The following is a 19,688-nucleotide window of genomic DNA, read 5'->3' on the forward strand; positions in this document are numbered from 1 at the left end:
AAACAGAAACTATGGCTGCAATAAGGAAACTTCCTAAAACTAGAATGTCATTTTAAATTGACATATTTAAATTGATGTATTGCTCTAGCAAACATAGATTCATTCAGTCTTAATGCAAGCTGCTTAATTAATGTTTTGACCTTGGTTTCTCTGTGTGGACACAGCAGGTATAAATATTAGTCTGAAATCACAAGTGTGCAAGAGTTATTGGATAATTTTATTTTCTGTTTTTGTTTTTCTGCTTTTCCTTGTCACTCTAGGGCCTGAGAATCTTTCCTACAAATGCCAGGAATTTTATCTCCATGCTCACACTAATTCCTTCTTGGGATATGGGTCACTTTCTGGGTCTCTACTTAGATGACGGGAAACTCAGAGGCCATATAGTTTTCTCTCTCAATTTCTTTCAGCCAGGAAGATTCTCTTTGTGTTGGTTTTGGGGAGAAACTTTTATTCTTCCTTTTCTCTCTATCAATTCCTTTCTCTGCGTATGCTCTTCACAGTTCTCCAAATTCTCTTCTGGACAGGGCTGGGATTAAAGTGAGGTCAAGCAGATATCCTCCTCAGCTACTACATTTAAGAGTATGCCCGAAAATCATGTTTGTTTTGGTATTATTTTGATTCTTTAAGCCATTGCATGAAAGTCTTATTTACCTTGATTACTGATTTTTTTTGGTTGTGCCTTAAATTTTATAGCCAAGAATAGTGCCTTACTAACCTCACCTAACTGTAGCCACAGATTTTAGAAACAAACACAGTAGATCCTGTGGCTTTCTCCTGTTTTCTGTCTTGACTGGATTCTGAGAATAAGCTTGAATTCAGGAATCAAGAAGGGGAAATTTGGGAGAGACAAGCCCTAAATTACTATCTTAAAACCTCTGGTCATGCACAGAATTAGAGGTGTGGCTGTGTCTCATCTTATTGCAGATGTCACATGTAGGCTTCTAATGCCACACAGAAGACAGGGCTGCCGTTGGAGACTTGGAGAATATATATATCTCTCCATTCACCTCCATCAGCAGCAGCAATTACTCTGCTTTTCAGCTCAGATTTGTGGCTATGGGGGTGTGGCCAGTTGACAAAGTCTATGAGCAAAATCACAGCAGAAATTTTAGCAGATTATGAACCTCCGGACATCTTAGTTTCATTTTTCCTCATTCCTTTGAGGCTGGACTTCTTACTTTCTGATTACAGCCCCAAGTAGCTCTGCACTTTTGCAGTCATTTAGAAACAAAACCTGAAACACTTTTTTCCACAACAGCCTTTGTTCACCAAAATGAGACGAGTGAAGCTTGATTCTATTTTTATACAGAGGTTCAACTCCTGCCCAATAGCTCCAGCACAGGATTGTTATTGGAGTGTGTGTGAGGAGGGCAGTCTTCAGACCTCATGGCGATTTCTTTTATCATGTTCCTCACTTCAGATTTCTCCCTAGGAGAAAAACCAGCACCAGGGAAACAATACAAGGTTGTGAAAATTCAGTAGAACTCTCCCCCTGCCTAGAATCATTGCTGCCTGAGCCTTTGCAGCTGAGAGGCAGCCACCTTTCAAGCTGCCTGGCCTGGCTTTTTCAGTCCTCATAAAAATCCTTTAAGGGCTGAACATCACTCTGTTTTCTGCACTTTGCCTGCTGTTTTGAAAATAAATGGAAGCACCATGGGATATTTTGTTTCATGTTTGCTGCAGCAAAGGCTTCCTTTGCTGAGCAACCTGACACAGGCTTCTCTCCTTTCTATTCACTCAGAGTGAACTGTGTTTTGTTTTCCCAGGTTGTGTGTTTCTTGCTACTTCACATCCCTCCTAAATAGAACAGAGCCAGCGGCCATGTCTCTTATACACACTTCCCCTTATCTCTGCTTTGTTCTTTCTTCTTAAGGCATTTTCTGAACACGTATATCTGTATGTGCTGCATCTTCATTGGGAATCATAAAGTTGCCAGGAAAATGAGCAGCCTGATCCACTCAGATGGAAAGAGGGCTTATTGTAAGGTCACGGGGAAAGTCTGGAAAGATCTTCATGGGACCCAGACGGTTATCCTTAAGGATTCTCCAGCCTTGCTATCCCAGTGGTCTTGCAGTGAGGCCTTGGACAGGGTGTTCTCCTGTTTTCCTCATTTGCACACTAGCAAGCTTCACGCCAACACACTGATTCTTGTTGCCTCATATTTATGGGTGTCATGAAGCTCATTAAAACAAACCTCTCCAGCTCCTTTTACAACTTGTATCCTCAGACCTGAATCAATCTCTTAGGGTTCTATTTCCAAATTCTGGTGAAAGAAACTGGCTCAATTTGGGTTGGGTGTTCACCTCTAGTCTAATCAGTGTTGTCTGATGGTGATGGGAGGTCACATGGTATATAGGCTGCCCTTTCAGAAGATAGCAAGTTGAGGTAGATTTTCTAAGTGCCATCTCTAAGTGCCTCCCTCTGCTTTCTGCCCGTTACTGTGGGGTGTATCCCAGTAAGCTTTCCTTTCAAGGAAACATGATCTTCTGATAGCCTGACTGCCTGATCTTATATTGCTTAAGGCTTTCCCCACACTAAATTAGACAGTTCTCCTATGTATATCAATATTAAACACTAGATCAGTTAATGCTTCATTCATCTAGAATTTATTCTGTATGAGATATTAAGAGGGATTCCATTTTCACCACCTCCAAGGTGGTTTGCCAGTGGCCCTGACACAATTTTTTTGATTTATCTTTTTTTTAATTTGAAGAATACTTCACTTATATATTCTATATTTTTATACATTAAGTCTACCACTTTATTCTGTATAATTAACCTGTTAATTCAGATGTCAGAAATATTTATATTGTTATATGTTTGGTGGTGCTGGGGATTGAATCTAGAGCCTCTTAACTGCTAGCCACACGCTCAACAGCGGTGCTACACCCTGACACTCTATACCCTAGCTTTAGAAACTATATTTTAATTATCATGGATTACATCTTTTGAATTGTGGAGTCTTTCTGTAATTATTCTGGTTTCTCATCCTTATAGACCAGACCAATTTCATTTGCATAATACTAGACACTGGGCCAGGTCTTGTGAGAGTCATCGGAGGTCCTTCTCCATGGATGGAGGAAATTTACTGGGGGAGTGTCACATTTTTGAGTCTTTTGCCTTTTGGACATGAAGTGGAGATGAATTTGCTCTTCATTGACTGCAATACAATCTACCCCCATCTCTAACCACAATGGCTCAGAGCTGGGTGAAAGCTAAGGTCCTGGGATCCCATCACTTAATTTTTAGCTGGGCCTTTCTTGAAAGTCTGTGGAGCAGGTGGTGAAAGGCTGGCATTCCTTCTAGGGTACCTCTGACTATACTCTTTTACATTTTCACTATTTAGGCATGTGGTTGCTACCCTTCTCTGGTTTCATATTATAAAAATAGTTATGATTTAGAATTTGTATGCCAGGTTTATTTAGATTTCAGAATTGGGAGAAGAGAATAAAATTCACAGATTGGCATTTTTTACAAAAATTTTTAATTTTTAAAAATTAGAATGAAAGGAATTGAACGATACCATTCTTTAAAGGGTATTTCTAAAATATGTGCCTGTGATAGCATTTTATTTGTCTGCAGCTCTACCTTCCTTCTTGCCCTGGCCTTTGCTGCCCCCAGCTTCTGTAGGAGGACCATGCTTCCCTACCCCCATGATGTTAGCCATGTGAACTGCCTTAGCCAATGGGATTCTAGCACATGAGGTGTGAGCAGATGCTTTAAATGTGTTTGCTTATCTTGACCATTTGTACTTCTGCCATCTGCCACAATAAGAGAATCCCCTGAGACTCTCTGGTACCAAGATGAAAGACACTTGGAAGAGACCTGAATCTGGTATGTACACTGAAGTAGAGTGGCTCCGCCTGATCTTTAAAACTGTGAATGAGAAAAACAAATGATTGATACTTTGGGGTTGCTTGTTTTGAGGTAGAGCATTATTGCATCCAAAACCTGGCTCATGATAAGTCATCTGTGGACCCTTTTAGAGGGAGAAAATTCTAGCAAACCTCTGTATTGACATTTGTTCATTCATTCAGCCAAGGGGTGGGGAGAGGAAAATTAGAAGAAATGAAATCATTTTATACAATGTAACCTAAATATTTGAAACAATACCACGTATACATTTCTTATCATTATAATTCATACTTAACCTTACAAGCAAAACAAAATTATAAATTGGATTCAAATAAATCTAAATCAATATATATCAATAATCTATATCACCTTAGTAGGATGAATGATGTCTTGCTTTCACTCAGTTGTCTTTTGCACTGAAAATATACTCCTCACTATTCTGTCTCAGGTTCTTTTGAGCTAGATATGCTTGTATTATTATGAGCCTTGAGTAAATTTTCACTTCATTTTCCTATAATCATGCAGCACTTGCAGCTGATTTCTTTCACTTTTGTTAGTTTAAATACCTCCTTAAGGAGGCTTTCTTTGCTTTCATCAACCCACAATAATTAAAATAGTAGCGTCTGATACAATTCCCTAGCACTATCCTCATCATACAAAATCAAGGCCTGGAGTCTGGTTTGATGATAATCAGGCATATATTTGTATTAAATTTCTTAGATTATTACAAACATGAAAACATACACAAACAGCTCACAAATCTTGGAGAGAACTGTTGACTCTCAGCGTACTTCTCTAGGTTGGGACCTGCTCTATTAAAAACACTTTGTTCATGGCAAGGAGAAAGGATGGGCAAACCAGACTTTTCACATGTCTGGGCAGTAGGTGGTGCTCTTGACATTAGGAATCATACTGGAGCCTGCAGTCCTGAGGGTTGGTCAGCACTAGCATAAATTTGCTAGTGTTGCATTGTGGTGATTTTGTTGCTTTTTAACCTTTAAAAAACACCTTCAATGTGATGATCTTATGTGTACTATGTCAACCATGCGTAACCCAGGCAAGCGATGGATGGGGCTGCTGTTCAATCCTTGGGCAGCATTCTATTTTTTTCCCCATGTAGGGTGTAAAGCACCACTGGCCCCAGCCTCATAACTGATGGTTTTCCGGGAAGACCTTTGTACCTTCCCTAGACACAAGCAGACTGCAGTCTCCTAAGATAGTCTACACCAGAGCCCCTCATTTGTAGGCAAGTGCGTCAGATCAGTGACAGGGGGAGGGTGCAGTCCTTTCTGCTCTGGTCCATGATAGGTTGATGAATTGCGCATGTGGTGATTTTACCCTCAAAAACCAACATGGAAACCCTAGCATACATTTCTCTTTAGTGATGTGGAGGACCCAAGACACTTTGCTTTCAGTGTGCTCTGTGACCTCAGTTGCTCCTAGGCTTGGTTTTCTACTCAGGAACTTAGGATATTCAGTTGTAGGACACCTCATGTGTATGATATATAAGGAGTTATCCTGAGTTTTCTGCAAAAATTAAACATAAATCATACAATATAAGGTGGAGGGATCACCTGGGCCACATTTCACGTTGAACAGCTAACCATTTAGTGCCCAGGGAGAGGAAAGAAGCTTGCTCAAAGGAGTGAAGCAGATAGGTAGTAAGGCTTAGATCTTTCTCTTCCAATCCAGTTTTTCTTTTGAATGAACAGAATGAATTTTTTTCCTTAACAGCATGATCTTACATACATTTCCATGCCAGCATTGTGCTGGGGGCGGTACACCTGGATCTGTCCTGCCCAGGTAATCCCCACTGTTGAAACCGACCAAATTCACACTATACAATGAGAATAGCATACATGTTCACTAACCTAACTCAAATCTACAGCATGTTAAAGTTTGTAAGTATAGCTAATATCATATTACTTTTAACATTTTGAAAGTGTCTTTGATAACATATGTATGTCTATGCCAGATTTTTGGGAGTCTTATAGCAAGTATTATTTTATTTTTAAAGTCAAAGGCTAATTTACATAGTAAAATGCACCTAAGTATTTTGCTTGATGAAATTTGTGAATCAAGTAATTGAGTTTTGAGAAGAAAACCAATTATACTAACTCTTAAGGAGGGAGCTGGATTATCACAGTTTGTATCTGAGGGAAAGAAAATTGCTCTGTTAGGCCTATCTGAAGTGGGAGAAGGACTAAATCTGAGACCCTACCAGTTCTCCTGGGCTTCTTAAGGGAGGCAACCCTTGACTTTGCCTCCCCAGGAACTCACTAGACCTCCTACAGTTTATTGGAGGAGATGCAGGGGTGCTCACTTTGATAGCACATATACTACAATTAGAGAAGATGCTGGGGCAATTTTATTTAGATTTCAAAGAACAAGTTGACCACACACAACAACTAGAGCCCCTAATTGTTGGCTCTTATTTGTGGTCCCAGGTGCCCTTAGTTAGTCATCTAGAGTCACCCTTCATTAAGGTGGTCAAACACCAAGCCTGTCTTGGTCCACTAAAGAGACTGCTTGTGGCTGTGGGTTTCAAATGCTTAAAATTTAGTTCCTACCTTCTAAGTCTTTGTCTTCTGTCTCTATTTCGTATTTCCTCCTGGGTCTCTATAATTCTAGTGGCAGGTTTCTGCAAAGTCTATTCCTGCCAGTATGTTGGGGTGGAGTGAATCTGTGGATCTAAGTTGTTTTTATTTTTTTAACTTGAAGGAGTGGTTTAATTGGCCTCATCATTTCAGGGGATTCAGTCTGTAGCTCGCTGGCTCCAAGGCAGAAATACCATGGTGGAAGGGCATGGCAGGGCAATGTTGCTCAGTTCATGGTAGCCAGAAAGCAGAGCACGAGAACATTGCTGGAGAGGAAGGCACCATAGACCTAATATAGTACACAAGTTCATACCTCGATAAACCATCCATACTCGCTCAAAAGTGTGCTTTACTAATCTGCTGTTTTTATTTTTTTATTTTATTTAATTAATTAATTAATTTATTTTGTGCTAAATTCTTTTATTGGTACATTGTAGGTATACAACACAATTACATTTCTCATTGGGAATTCTACCTTTACATGATGCATCTTGGTTCTTATTTTTTCCCCATTCCTAGCCCTCCCTTCACCCCCTCCACCCTTCCCTATTTACAAAGACTTTATTTCCATTTTTTCCATTTCTCATCATTTTTCCTTTCCTTTCTTTCCTTTCCCCTGCCCCTGACCCTCCCACTACCCCTACCCCTTTGGACCTTTTCTTCCTATTTTGCATTATCGATTATTCATTCTAATGATTGGTACATTTTAGGTATACAATATAATGACATTCATCATTGGAAATTTGCACCTTTACATAATCTCTCTTGGTTCTTATTTTTCACCCTTGCCCAGCCCTCCCTTCAACTCCTCCATTCCTCCCTATTTACAAAGATTTTGTTCCTATTTTTCCATTTTCTCATATTTATCCCATTCCCTTCTTTCTTTTCCCCTAGCCCTCCCACTTCCTTCCCCTTTGCCCCTTTTCTTCCTATTTCACATTACCTATTATACATTTAGTCCTTATTTACACTTTCAGTTTCTCACACCAGAGAAACTATTCGGTATTTATTCATGTGTGTCCTATTTATTTCACTTAAGAGTATTGCCTCAATGTGCATCCACTTAGCTATAAATGTCTCTAATTTCTCATTTTTTATGGCTGAGTAGTACTTCATTTTATAAAAAACCCCACATTTTCTTTATCCAGACTCCAGCTGATGGGCATTTGGGCTGTTTCCAAGTTTTAGCTATCACAAACTGTGCTGCTATGAACATGAGTGCACATATATCACTATGGTATGATTCTTTTAATTCTTTGGGGAAGATCCCCAGCAGTGGAATAGCGGGGTCAAATGGGACTTCCAGTCCTAATTCTTTGAGGTATCTCCATACTGATTTCCACAGTGCTTGCACCAGTCTACACTCCCACCAGCAGTAGAGCAGGGTTCCTCTTTCCCCACAGCCGCACGAGCATTTGTTATTGGTTGATTTCATGATAGCAGCCATTCTTTCTGGAGTGAGGTGGAATCTCAGCATTGTTTTCATTTGCATCTCTTGAATGACCAGTGATGTTGAACATTTTTTCATGTGTTTATTTGCTATTTCTACTTCTTTGTCTGAGAAATGTCTGTTCATTTCAGATGCCCATTTTTTGATTAGGTCTTTAAATTTGGGAGGTCTGATTTTTAAAAGTTCTTTATAGATTCTAGATAGTAGACCTTTGTCTGAGGAAAAGCAGGTGAAGATGTTTTCCCACATTGTGAGTTTTCTTTTCACACTGCTGGTGGTTTCTCTTGCTGTGCAGAAGCTTTTTAAGAAGAAGAGATCCCACTTGTTGATTGTTTGTGCTAGTTCACAGGCAACTGAGGTTTTGTTCATAAAATCTTTTCCTACACCGATGTCTTCAAGAGTTCTACCTAACCTCTGTTCCAACTGGTTCAGAGTTTCTATTTTGGTGTTTAGATCTTTAATCCATTTTGATTTTAGTTTAGTGCATGCTGAGAGATATAGGTGTAGTTTTAATCTTTGGCAAGTGGAAGCCCAATTTTTCCAGCACCATTTATTAAAGAGGCTATCTTTCCTCCAGTGAGGGTGTTTGGCTCCTTTGTTGAAGATGAGATGGTTGAGTATGTCTGGCGTTGTTTCTGCATCTTCTAATCTGTTCCACTGGTCCTCAGGTCTGTTTCTTTGCCAGTACCATGCTGTTTTTATCACAGTAGCTTTGTAGTAGAGTTGCAGGTTGGGGATTGTGATACCCCCTGCCATGTCTCTGTTACCTAGAATTGCTTTTGCTATTCTGGATCTCTTCTTGTTCCAAATGAATTTTTGGATTGCTTTCTCGAGGTCTATGAAGTATGCTGCTGGGATCTCAATTGGAATTGCATTAAATCTATATAGAAGTTTTGGAAGTATGGCCATTTTCACTATATGAATCCTTCCTACCCAGGAGCAGGGGATATCTGTCCATTTTCTGATATCATCTTCAATCTCTCTTTTCAGAGTGCCATAGTTTTCAGAGAAGAGGTCTTTGATTTCTTTAGTTAGGATGATTCCTAGGTATTTCAGTTTTGTGGATGCTATTGTGAAAGGAATTATTTGCCCTATTTCTCTCTCAGTGAGTCTGTCATTGGTGTAGAGGAAAGCTATTGATTTTTGTGTGTTGATCTTGTAAGCAGCTACTTGACTGAATTTGGTTATTAAGTCTAGAAGACTTTTGGTGGAGTTCTTGGGGTCTTCTATATAGAGTATCATGTCCTCTGCAAATAATGACAATTTGACTTCTTCATTACCTATCTTTATTCCTTTTATTTCTTTCTCTTGTCTAATTGCCATGGCTATTGTTTCCAGAACTATATTGAACAAGAGTGGTGATAGTGGACATCCTTGTCTTGTTCCTGATTTTAGTGTGAAGGATTTCAGTTTTTGACCATTTAGTATGATATTGGCTGTTGGCTCTTCATAGATGGCTTCTATCAGTTTGAGGTAGAGACCATCTATTCCAATTTTTTGTAGGGTTTTTATCATGAATGCATGTTGGATTTTGTCAAGTGCTTTTTCTGCATTTATGGAGATAATCATATGGTTTTTGTCCTTGGCTCTATTGATATAGTGTATTACATTGATTGATTTGTGTATCTTGAACCATCCCTGCATCCCTGGGATGAATCCCACTTGATCAGGGTGTATGATCTTCTTGATGATCTTCTGCATTCTATTTGTCAGTATCTTATTAAGGATTTTTGCATCTATGTTCATTAGTGAGATTGTCCTATGGTTCTCCTTTTCACTTGGTTCTTTCTCTGCTTTGGGGATCAAGGTGATGCTTGCTTCCAGGAATGAATTTGGGAGTATTGCTTCCCTTTCAATTACAGTGAAGAGTTTAAACGGTAGTGGCAGCCGTTCCTCTCTAAATGTCTTGTAGAATTCAGCAATGAAGCCATCAGGGCCCTGGGCTTTTCTTAGTTGATAAGTTTTTAATTACATTTTCAATTTCATTGGTTGATATTGGGTTGTTCAGAATTTTTAGGTCTTCTTCGTTCAACTTTGGTAATTCATAGTATCTGGGAATCTGTCCATTTCTTCTGTGTTTTCCATCTTATTGGCGTATAGGTTCTGGAAGGAGGAATTGATGATCCTCTGGATTTCTGCTGGGTCTGTTGTCATTTCATCCTTTTCATTCCTAATTGCATAGATTTGCGCCTTGTCTTTCCTTTTTCTGACAAGGTTGGCTAAGGGTTTGTCAATTTTGTTGATTCTTTCAAAGAACCAACTCTTGGCTTCATTGATTTTTTTGTATGATTCTCCTAGTCTCCATTGCAATGATTTCTGCTCTGATCTTTATAATTTCCTCCCTTGTATGAGCTTTGGGGTTGTCCTGCTCTTCTTTTTCTAGAAGCTTGCAGTGCAGCATTACGTCATTTAATTGGGCTCATTCTGTTTTCCTAATATGTGTATTCACTGCTATGTATTTCCCTCGTAAGACTGCTTTCATTGTGCCCCATAGATTCCGATATGTTGTATTGTCATTGTCCTTTAATTGAAGGAACTGTCTGATGTCTTCTTTAATTTCCTCTGTGACCCATTGGTTTTTCAGAAGTGTGTTGTTCAATTTCCACATGTTTATGAATGTTTTTGAGTTTCTTTTGCTATGGATCTCCAATTTCATCACACTATGGTCTGATAATGTACAGGGGATAACTTCAATTCCTTTGCACTTACTTAAACATGTTCTATGTGTGAGTATGTGGTCTATTTTGGAGAATGACCCATGTGCAGCTGAGAAGAATGTGTATTCTGATTTTGTGAGGTGGAAGACTCTGTAAACATCTGTTAAGTTCATTTGTTCAAGAGTTCAATTGAGTTCTAGTATTTCATTACTTATTTTTTGTCTAGTTGATCTATCTATTTGTGACAGTGGTGTGTTGAGGTCCCCCACTACAATTGTATTAGTGCTTATATGACTTTCCATGTCCATTAGTATTTGTTTTATATGGTTGGGTGCACTAGTGTTTGGTGCATAGATATTTATGATTGTCATCTCTTCCTCTTGGATTCTTCCCTTTACAAGGATGTAGTGTCCTTCTTCGTCTCTCTTAATCAGTGTTGGTTTGAAATCTACTTGATCTGCAAAGAGGATAGCTATTCCTGCTTTTTTTCAGTTTACTGTCACATGGGATATTGTTTTCCACCCTTTAACTTTCAGTCTATGAGTTTCCTTTTGAATGAAGTGTGTTTCTTGTATGCAGCATATTGTTGGATTTGCTTCTTGACCCATTCTGCCAGTCTATTTCTTTTGATTGGTGAATTGAGACCATTAGCATTGATGGTTATAACTGAAACTTATTGACTTGTCATTGCCATGATTTTTTCTTTTTGTTGGGTTCTCCCCCTCTACATTTAATTTCCTGTTGTGCCAGATGGGTTCATTCTGCTTTGCTTCCTGGGGTTGTGATCCTCAATGTCTGTTCCTAGGATATTGTGTAAAATTTTTTGCAGTGCTGGTTTGGTATTCATGAAGTTTCTAAGGTGCTCTTTGTCATGAAAGTATCTTATTTCTCCATCCATTTTGAAAGCTAGTTTTTCAGGGTACATCAATCTGGGTTGGAGGCTGTTTTCTTTTAGGGCTTGGAATATGTCACTCTGAGCTCTTCTTGCCTTGATGGTTTGTGTTGAGAAGTCTGCTATGATTCTGATGGGCTTTCCTTTGTATGTGATTTGTTTTTTTTCTCTCACTGCTTGTAGAACTTTGTTCTTCTGTTGTGTTTCTGGAATCTTAACAATTATATGCCTATGTGTAGATTTTTTTTTGATCAAGACTATTTGGAGTCCTATATGTCACTTATCTGTATGTTAAGTTCTTTTTCCCTGCTTGGGAAGTTTTCTGCCATCACTTCTGTGAAGAGTTTTTTTTTAATGTCATCTGCATTCTCTCGTGTTTCTTCATTGACTCCAATCAGTCTTATGTTATTCTTCTTTGCATTGTCTTGTAGCTGCTGGATTGATTTCTCGTGTTCCCATATAATTTTGAAGTATTTTTTCTTTTACTGGTCATTAATTGCAATCTTATGTTCCATATCTGAAATTCTGTCCTCACATTGGCTCATTCTGCTATGTAGACTTTCAATGGAGTTTTTAGACTCCTGGAAACCTATTTGCATCTGTTTTATGGATTCCATTTGTTTCCTATGTTGGGATTCCATCATGTTCCTCAGCTCCTCTCTAGATTTATTAATCATGTCTTGCATTAGGAGCACAATCTTTCCTGTTATCTGAGAAATTATTTCTGATTTCATTTTTTCCAGATCCCCTTTTGTTGCCAGTTCAGTGGGTCCAGGTGGTTGAGTATCAGAGTGTTCCATCTCATTTCCCTTTAGGGTTGCTGTAGGTGATCTGGAAGTCTGGTTTTGAGACTTATTTACGTGTTTTCTCATTTTGATTGGGGGGCGGGGGTGCTTTTGGAGTCTGTGAGGATCACCTCCTCTGAGCTGGGAGAAGTGGGACATGGGCCGGGAGTGGCAGTAGGGATGGTGGCCAGGAAGCTCCTTCCTCTGGACCAGGAGCAGTGGGACGGCAGCTCAGAAGCACCTACCTCTGGTCCAGGAGTGGCAGGAGGGATGGTGGCCCAGATGCCCCTTCCTCTGGGCTGGGAGCAGTGGGAGGTATGGTGGCCAGGAAGCCCCTTCCTCTGGACCAGGAGCAGTGGGACAGTAGCTCAGAAGCCCCTACCTCTGGGCCGGGAGTGGCGGGACCCAGTACCGCTGTCTGGTGGTCTGGTTTCCTCTGTGTCTTTGTAGTGTGGAGCCAGGTGGCTGTACAGAGGAGCAAGGGGGGGGTGTCCAGTGGATTGCTGCTGGGGCGCAGGATGATTCTGCATGTTCCATGTGACTTGCAACCTTGGTAGGGCGTCCGCAGACCTGCCTGTCTGCAGCCCGCCGACTTGGCACTTCCTGCGCAACTCAGTGGATCTAAGTTTTTTTTTTTTCCCCATTAACTTTATTGGTACATTTTAGGTATAAAATACAGTTACATTCATCATTGGGATCTTGTACCATTACATGAGTATCTTGGTTCTTATTTTTTTTCCCCTTCCCTTGCACTCCCTTCACCCCCTCCACCCTTCCCTATTTGCAAAGACCTTGTTTCCATTTTTTTCCTCTTCTCATATTTTTTCCTTCCCCTTTTTTCCCTTCCCCTACCCTTGCCAATTCCCCTGCTTTTTTAGACCTTTTCTTCCTGTTACACAATATCAGTTATACATTTTTTAAGTTACAATATTAAGATCTAGGAGACATTACCACAGATTTTACAGAATTTAAAAGGATATAGAAAACATATTACAAAAATCGTATTTGAAATAAATTTGACAACTTCTAAGAAGTACCTTGAAAGACAAATTAATGAAACTAACTCTGGAGGAAATAGAAAATTTGAATAGCACCTATTAAAGAAAGTATATTCCTAGCTTGAAAACCTACCTATATGACAACAGCAGGCTCATAAACATTTTAACTGATAAATTATATCAAACAATTAAAGCAGAAAAAAGAAGGAACACTTCTCTCATTTTAGGAAATCAACATTGTGCTAATCCTAAAACTGGATAAAGATAATAGAAGAAAAAAGTATGAACATAGATAGAAATTTGTTTAACAAAACAAACTCTTAGAAGTCAGATCTGGCAGTATGTAGAAAGTGGTTTTGTTATAGGGATGCCAGTGTTGGTTCAGCATTGGAAGATCCACCCCCAAAAGTCATCATTTTAACAGAGAAAAGGAGAAAGCCATATGATGCTGTCACTAGTTGGAGAAAGAGTATTGGACTAAATTCTACAGCTGTTCATGGTAAAAGCTCTCAGGAGACTAGAAGTAATACAGAACCTTCTCAACAGATCAAAGACATGTACTCCATACTTCCAACAAAACCTCCTTTTATGAATGGAGACAATACAATACTTTCTCCCTAAAGTGGGGAACAAGGGCATATATGCCTACTCTTCATTTGTCCATTAGACTTTGAAACCTAGTCCCCACCAAAATAGTCTGGCAATAAAATGTCACAACTAGCATAGGATTGGCATGGCAGAAGCAAAATCTTTATATATAGATGAAATGATCATTTATAGAGAAAATACTAAGAAATCTCTAGGAGCTCCCTAGAACTTGTACTTGAATTTAGCAGGATTAGAAAACACAAGGTATATATAAAAATTCAGGTCTGTGTATACCTGCTATAAATGAAGAACTGGATATTGAAATTTTCAAGTTATGTAGGAGTACAAAGGACTCAGAAAAGCCAAAAACAAAAACAAAAACAGTGTTGGAAGACATTTAGCACCCAATTTTAAGACTTCTTCTAAAGCTACAGTAATCAAGGTAGTGTTGGTGTAAGGAAAGACATAGAGATCATTGGAATAAAACAGAGAATCTAGAAATAGAACCACACATATATGGTCCACTGAGTTTTGAAAGATTCTTTAACATTAGCATTTTATAGAATATAAACTCAATTCAAGAGCTGAGGAAGAGAAAGTCTTCAGCAAACGGCACTAGAACACCTGTTATCTGTATACAAAAAATTAACCTCAACCCTTTTTTTCCATACATGAAAATAACTTGAAAGGATCTATGAACCTAAATAAGAAAGCCTAAAAGTATAAAACTTTAAGAAGAAATTATAAGGGAAAATATCTATGAATTCAGGGTAGGCAAGAACTACCTAGGATACAAAAAACATGATGTATAAAAGAAAAAAAATTGATGAGATTCCATCAAAATTTAGAACTTTAAATGACATCATTAAAATGAAAAGTATTCCTTGAACATACCATATTTACAATGCATATAACCTATGACCAGAATATATAAAGAATTCTTAGAGCTCATTAACAGACAACCCAATTAAAATGTAAACATAAGAAGATGATAAATAGCCATTATAGCGCAAGGAATGGTGTGCAATTCTAGAATCAGAAAAATACTAATCAGTACAATAATAAGATTGAATTATACACTCATTAGGGAGATGAAGTCAAAAGTTTTAAAAGCCTTGTCATGACTTTTTCTTTTTGTTGGATTCTCCCCCTTTGCGTTTAATTTGTCACTCCCAATGGATTCATTCTGCTGGGTTTCCTGGGGTTGTGATCCTCATTGTCTTTTCCTAGGGTATTGTCTAAAATTTTTTGGAGTGCCAGTTTGGTATTCATGAAGTCCCTGAGGTGCTCTTCATCATGAAAGCATCTTATTTCTCCATCAACTTTGAAAGATAATTTTGCAGGGTACATCAATCTGGGTTGGAGGCTGTTTTCTTTTAGGGCTTGAAATACATCACTCCAAGCTCTTCTTGCCTTGAGGGTTTGCATTGAGAAGTCTGCTGTGATTCTGATGGGCTTTCCTTTGTATGTGATTTGTTTCTTTTCTCTCACTGCTTGCAGAATTTTATTCTTCTGTTGGATTTCTGGAATCCTAACTAGTGTATGCCTATGTGTAGATTTTTTTTTGATTAAGGCTAGCTGGAGTCCTATATGCCTCACTTATCTGTATGTCAAGTTCTTTTCCCCTCCTTGGGAAGTTTTCTGCCATCACTTCTGTGAAGAGTTTTTTCATGTCATTTGCACTCTCTCCTCTTTCTTCATTGACTCCAATCGGTCTTATGTTATTCTTCTTTGCATGGTCTAGCAGCTGCTGGATTGATTTCTCATGGTCCCTTACAATTTTAAAGCAATTTTTCTTTTCCTCCTCACTAATTGCAATCTTATCTTCTATATGTGAAATTCTATCCTCACATTGGTTCATTCTGCTGCGCAGACTTTTGATGGAGTTTTTAATCTCTTGGAAATCTGTTTGTATCTGTTTTATGGATTCCATTTGTTTCCTATGTTGGGATTCCATCATGTTCCTCAGATCCTCTATTTTTTTATCTGTGTCCTCTCTAGATTGATTAATCATGTCTTGCACCATGAGCAAAATCTTTGCTGTTATCTGAGTAATTCTTTCTGATTTCATTTTTCCCAGATCCTCTTTTGTTGCCAGATCAGAGAGTCCAGGTGTTTGAGTATCAGAGTGTTGCATCTCGTTTCCCTGTGGGGTTGCTGTAGGTGATCTGGAAGTCTATTTTTGAGGCTTGTTTATGTGTTTTTCATTTCCACGGGGGGGTGGTGGTGGTGCTTCTGACACCCATGCAGCTCACCTTCTGTGCCCTAGGAGCTTGGGATGGCAGCAGGGGAGCTTCATTCTGGGTGCTGGGACCGGCTGAGCTTCACTGCCCTCGGAGCCTGGGATGGAGGTGGGGAGCTTCCTTCTGGGTGCCGGAACTGGCTGTGGATCTAAGTTTTTAATGTAGGGGTACAAGAAGGATTACTTTTCTTTATTTCCTAAGTCTGAAGCCTCATTTTTCTGAGTTGACAGGACATTTCACCTCTCATGTTACTGTGGACAATTCTTCATTCTGAGCATGTGCTAAGGGCAGAGATCACAGAGACAAGCAAAAAAGTGGTCTCTCCAGTCATGAGTCTGCACTGATTACTGCTGAGACATCCCTTGTCCCCACCCCTAGGGCCTCTTGAGATTCAGCTTGAGGCCCTCAAATCTCTGATGTGACCAGGAGCCCTGGTGCTTTGGGTCATTTGTCTAGTCCTCTGTTCCAGTGTCCCCTTGAGGTCTTGCACCTCCCCGGGGTACTGTCCCCACAGTTCACAGGGCTTGGAGATATTCCTAACATAAGGAACTCTGTCCTACTCCCTCTCCACTTCATCTCTGGAAACCCCAGTATCTCCTCATCAAGGAGCCATTACAGAGGGCAGGAGAACGACAACTTCCACCTGAAGTCACTTTCTATATCATGCTTTGCAAAAAAATAGCCTGCGTCAAAGGATTATAAAGACTGATCTTGGGAAATCCAAAAAGATTGAAAACAGCAAGGAGCAAAACACAGGTTAATATCTCTAAAAAGTATCCCCTGCTGAGAGTTTCAAAAGCCCTGGTGGCCTGCTTTGCTTATATGATGCTCCAGTGTTCTCTCTTGCTCACTTTCCAGAATATTCTGTGTTCCTTTTGTCTGCTGTGATTGCTCTGATGAGACTAAGAGTTATCACGAAAGGGACTCTGTGAATATTTTTGCCTGCAAATATTCATTTCCTGTACTCAGCTGGGCTGAAAGAACATATCCCGGGACATACCAACACTGGTTCTGGCTGATTTGATGTCTAATGCACCCCAGCAAAGAAAATGAGTAAGTTTCTTTATTTCACATTGAATTTTGTCAAGTTTTCCCTCATTGCATTCATTATTAGGACGAGAGAAATCTTGACAATGGAAAAAGACTGAGCAGGTGTGAGAAAGAATTAAAGGCAGAGTGAAGTTTTGATCTTCAGGGAACACTCTTTTGGTTGGGATTTTGCCTTAGGATTCTGGGCTGGCACATCACCATGTGGCCACCAGATGGTGCCATAGGCAGCAGCACAGGCTGCCTTTCCCAGGTGAGGAGAGATTATCAGGAAATCTGTCCTTGTCACCAGGGCACTGCCTGTCTAGTTTGGGAGTCTAGCTTGGCTCTGGTGGAGGAGTGACTGAGTTTCGGTAGGCCTAGCAATGCCTGAGCCTGGACGCTTCTCCCTGACCCTGTACCTGTGGGACTGGAGCTATTATTGGCTTCTGAGAAATGCTTTCCTGACAATATGGGTTTGGTATCTTTCTCATTTTCTGCCTTGCTAGGTTTAGTCTATCAAAATGGGATATTTCTGTCTGACAAGATAAGGATTGTATCGCATAACAAGATGTTCTTGCTCGGGGTGATGAAAAGTCTCATAGACAAGCTCTGCAGTGTGCAGTTTGGGCTTAGCTTCATCCCTCTCAGAGGGCAGGGTAAATGAGAGAGCAGGTGGACCAGGCCCATGGTGGGCTGGTGCTTGAATAGGAGGTGAGCTGAGGCTGTCAGGTAGTCAGAGGATGGTGCTATTCTTAAGAAAAGGCTCAGACCACTTGAGTGATGCTGGAAGATTTGTTGAGAATGTGGGAGGGATCACCCACAAACTTTCACAGAAAGGTGCATAGAAATGCCTTTTAAATTTTCATAATGTCTGTTTTGTTATAGATCCTAAAAAGACTGGATAAAAATGTCCTAAAGTTAAAAAAGTATTGTCAAATACTTGTAATGTTTTCATTCATCCATGGGTGGCTCCAGCCATGAATACCATCTCTTCCTGCCAGGATAAGAACTAGGCTGCATCTGCTGTAATGGGATCTCTGGCAGGGTGGCTGGGAGCCTGGAGCCACTATGTGGGTATGGCTATGCCTGTCTGAGGTTTGCAAAACCCTTGGGCTCATTTCAGCACAATGAGGGGTGGGGAGAGTGCATCAGGGTTTGAATGTCAGTCCTAGGGACAGCTAACTTTCTCTCCTTTCTCCTTATCTAAGGTCCCCAATTCCTGGATTAGGGAAGCAATAAATGCTCACGGTTGTTTTGCTCAAGCCAGGCTAGAACTAGCTATCATGAGGAAGAGATAAGGTCTTCAGACTGAAATGTTCAAATGGTACATTTTTTTTCTAATAACAGAGTTGCTGACAGTTGTGAAGCTTATGCCATTTTAACCTTTTAGAATAGCTAAGGGTCAGCCAACATTTTAAAGTCAGAAAACTAAAATGTGTTGAAAATGCCCAAGTCACTCTATTGTTTAGGACTTCAGCAATGTAGTTTTCATATTCTGAAAAGGATCAATTTATTATAAAGAAATTTCCTTTTATATGATGATTTTTTTGTTGTTGTTAAATTCTTTTATTGGTGTATTTTAGGTATACAACACAATTACATTTCTCACTGGGAATTGTACCTTTACATAATGCATCTTGGTTCTCATTTTTTCCCCATTCCTAGCCCTCCCTTCACCCCCTCCACCCTTCCCTATTTACAAAGACTTTATTTCCATTTTTTCCATTTCTCAGCATTTTTCCTTTCCCTTCTTTCCTTTCCTCTACCCCTCCCACTACCCCTACCCCTCTGGACCTTTTCTTCCAATTTTACATTATTGATTATTCATTCTAATGATTGGTACATTTTAGGTATACAATATAATGACATTCATCATTGGAAATTTGCACCTTTACATAATCTCTCTTGGTTCTTATTTTTCACCCTTGCCCAGCCCTCCCTTCAACCCCTCCAGTCCTCCCTATTTACAAAGATTTTGTTCCTATTTTTCCATTTTCTCATATTAATCCCATTCCCTTCTATCCTTTCCCCTAGCCCTCCCACTTCCTTCCCCTTTGCCCCTTTTCTTCCTATTTCACATTACCTATTATACATTTTAGTCCTTATTTACACTTTCAGTTTCTCACACCAGAGAAACTATTCGGTATTTATAAAAACCCCACATTTTCTTTATCCAGTCTCCAGTTGATGGACATTTGGGCTGTTTCCAAGTTTTAGCTATTACAAACTGTGCTGCTATGAACATGGGCGCACATATATCACTGTGGTATGATTCTTTTAATTCTTTGGGGAAGATCCCCAGCAGTGGAATAGTGAGGTCAAGTGGGACTTCCAGTCCTAGTTCTTTGAGGTATCTACAAACTGATTTCCACAGTGGATGATTTTTTTTTGAAGACAGGGTCTTATTGTGTAGCCCAGGCTGTCCTTGAACTTGTGATCTTCTTGCCCCAGTCTCCTGACTGCTTAAGTATGTGTCACTGTACCTGGCTGAAGACATGTTTTTAATCTCTGGACCGAGAAACCTCAGAAGTATTTAGATTTGGGAGTTGTGTGTATGTGTGTGTAAGGCATCAAAGTTTTGGAACTTAGAATAT

Source organism: Heterocephalus glaber, unplaced genomic scaffold, assembly GCF_053883595.1.
Source record: "Heterocephalus glaber isolate CG9 unplaced genomic scaffold, H.glaber_assembly_v1.0 deba00001472, whole genome shotgun sequence".
Taxonomy (NCBI): Eukaryota; Metazoa; Chordata; class Mammalia; order Rodentia; family Bathyergidae; genus Heterocephalus; species Heterocephalus glaber.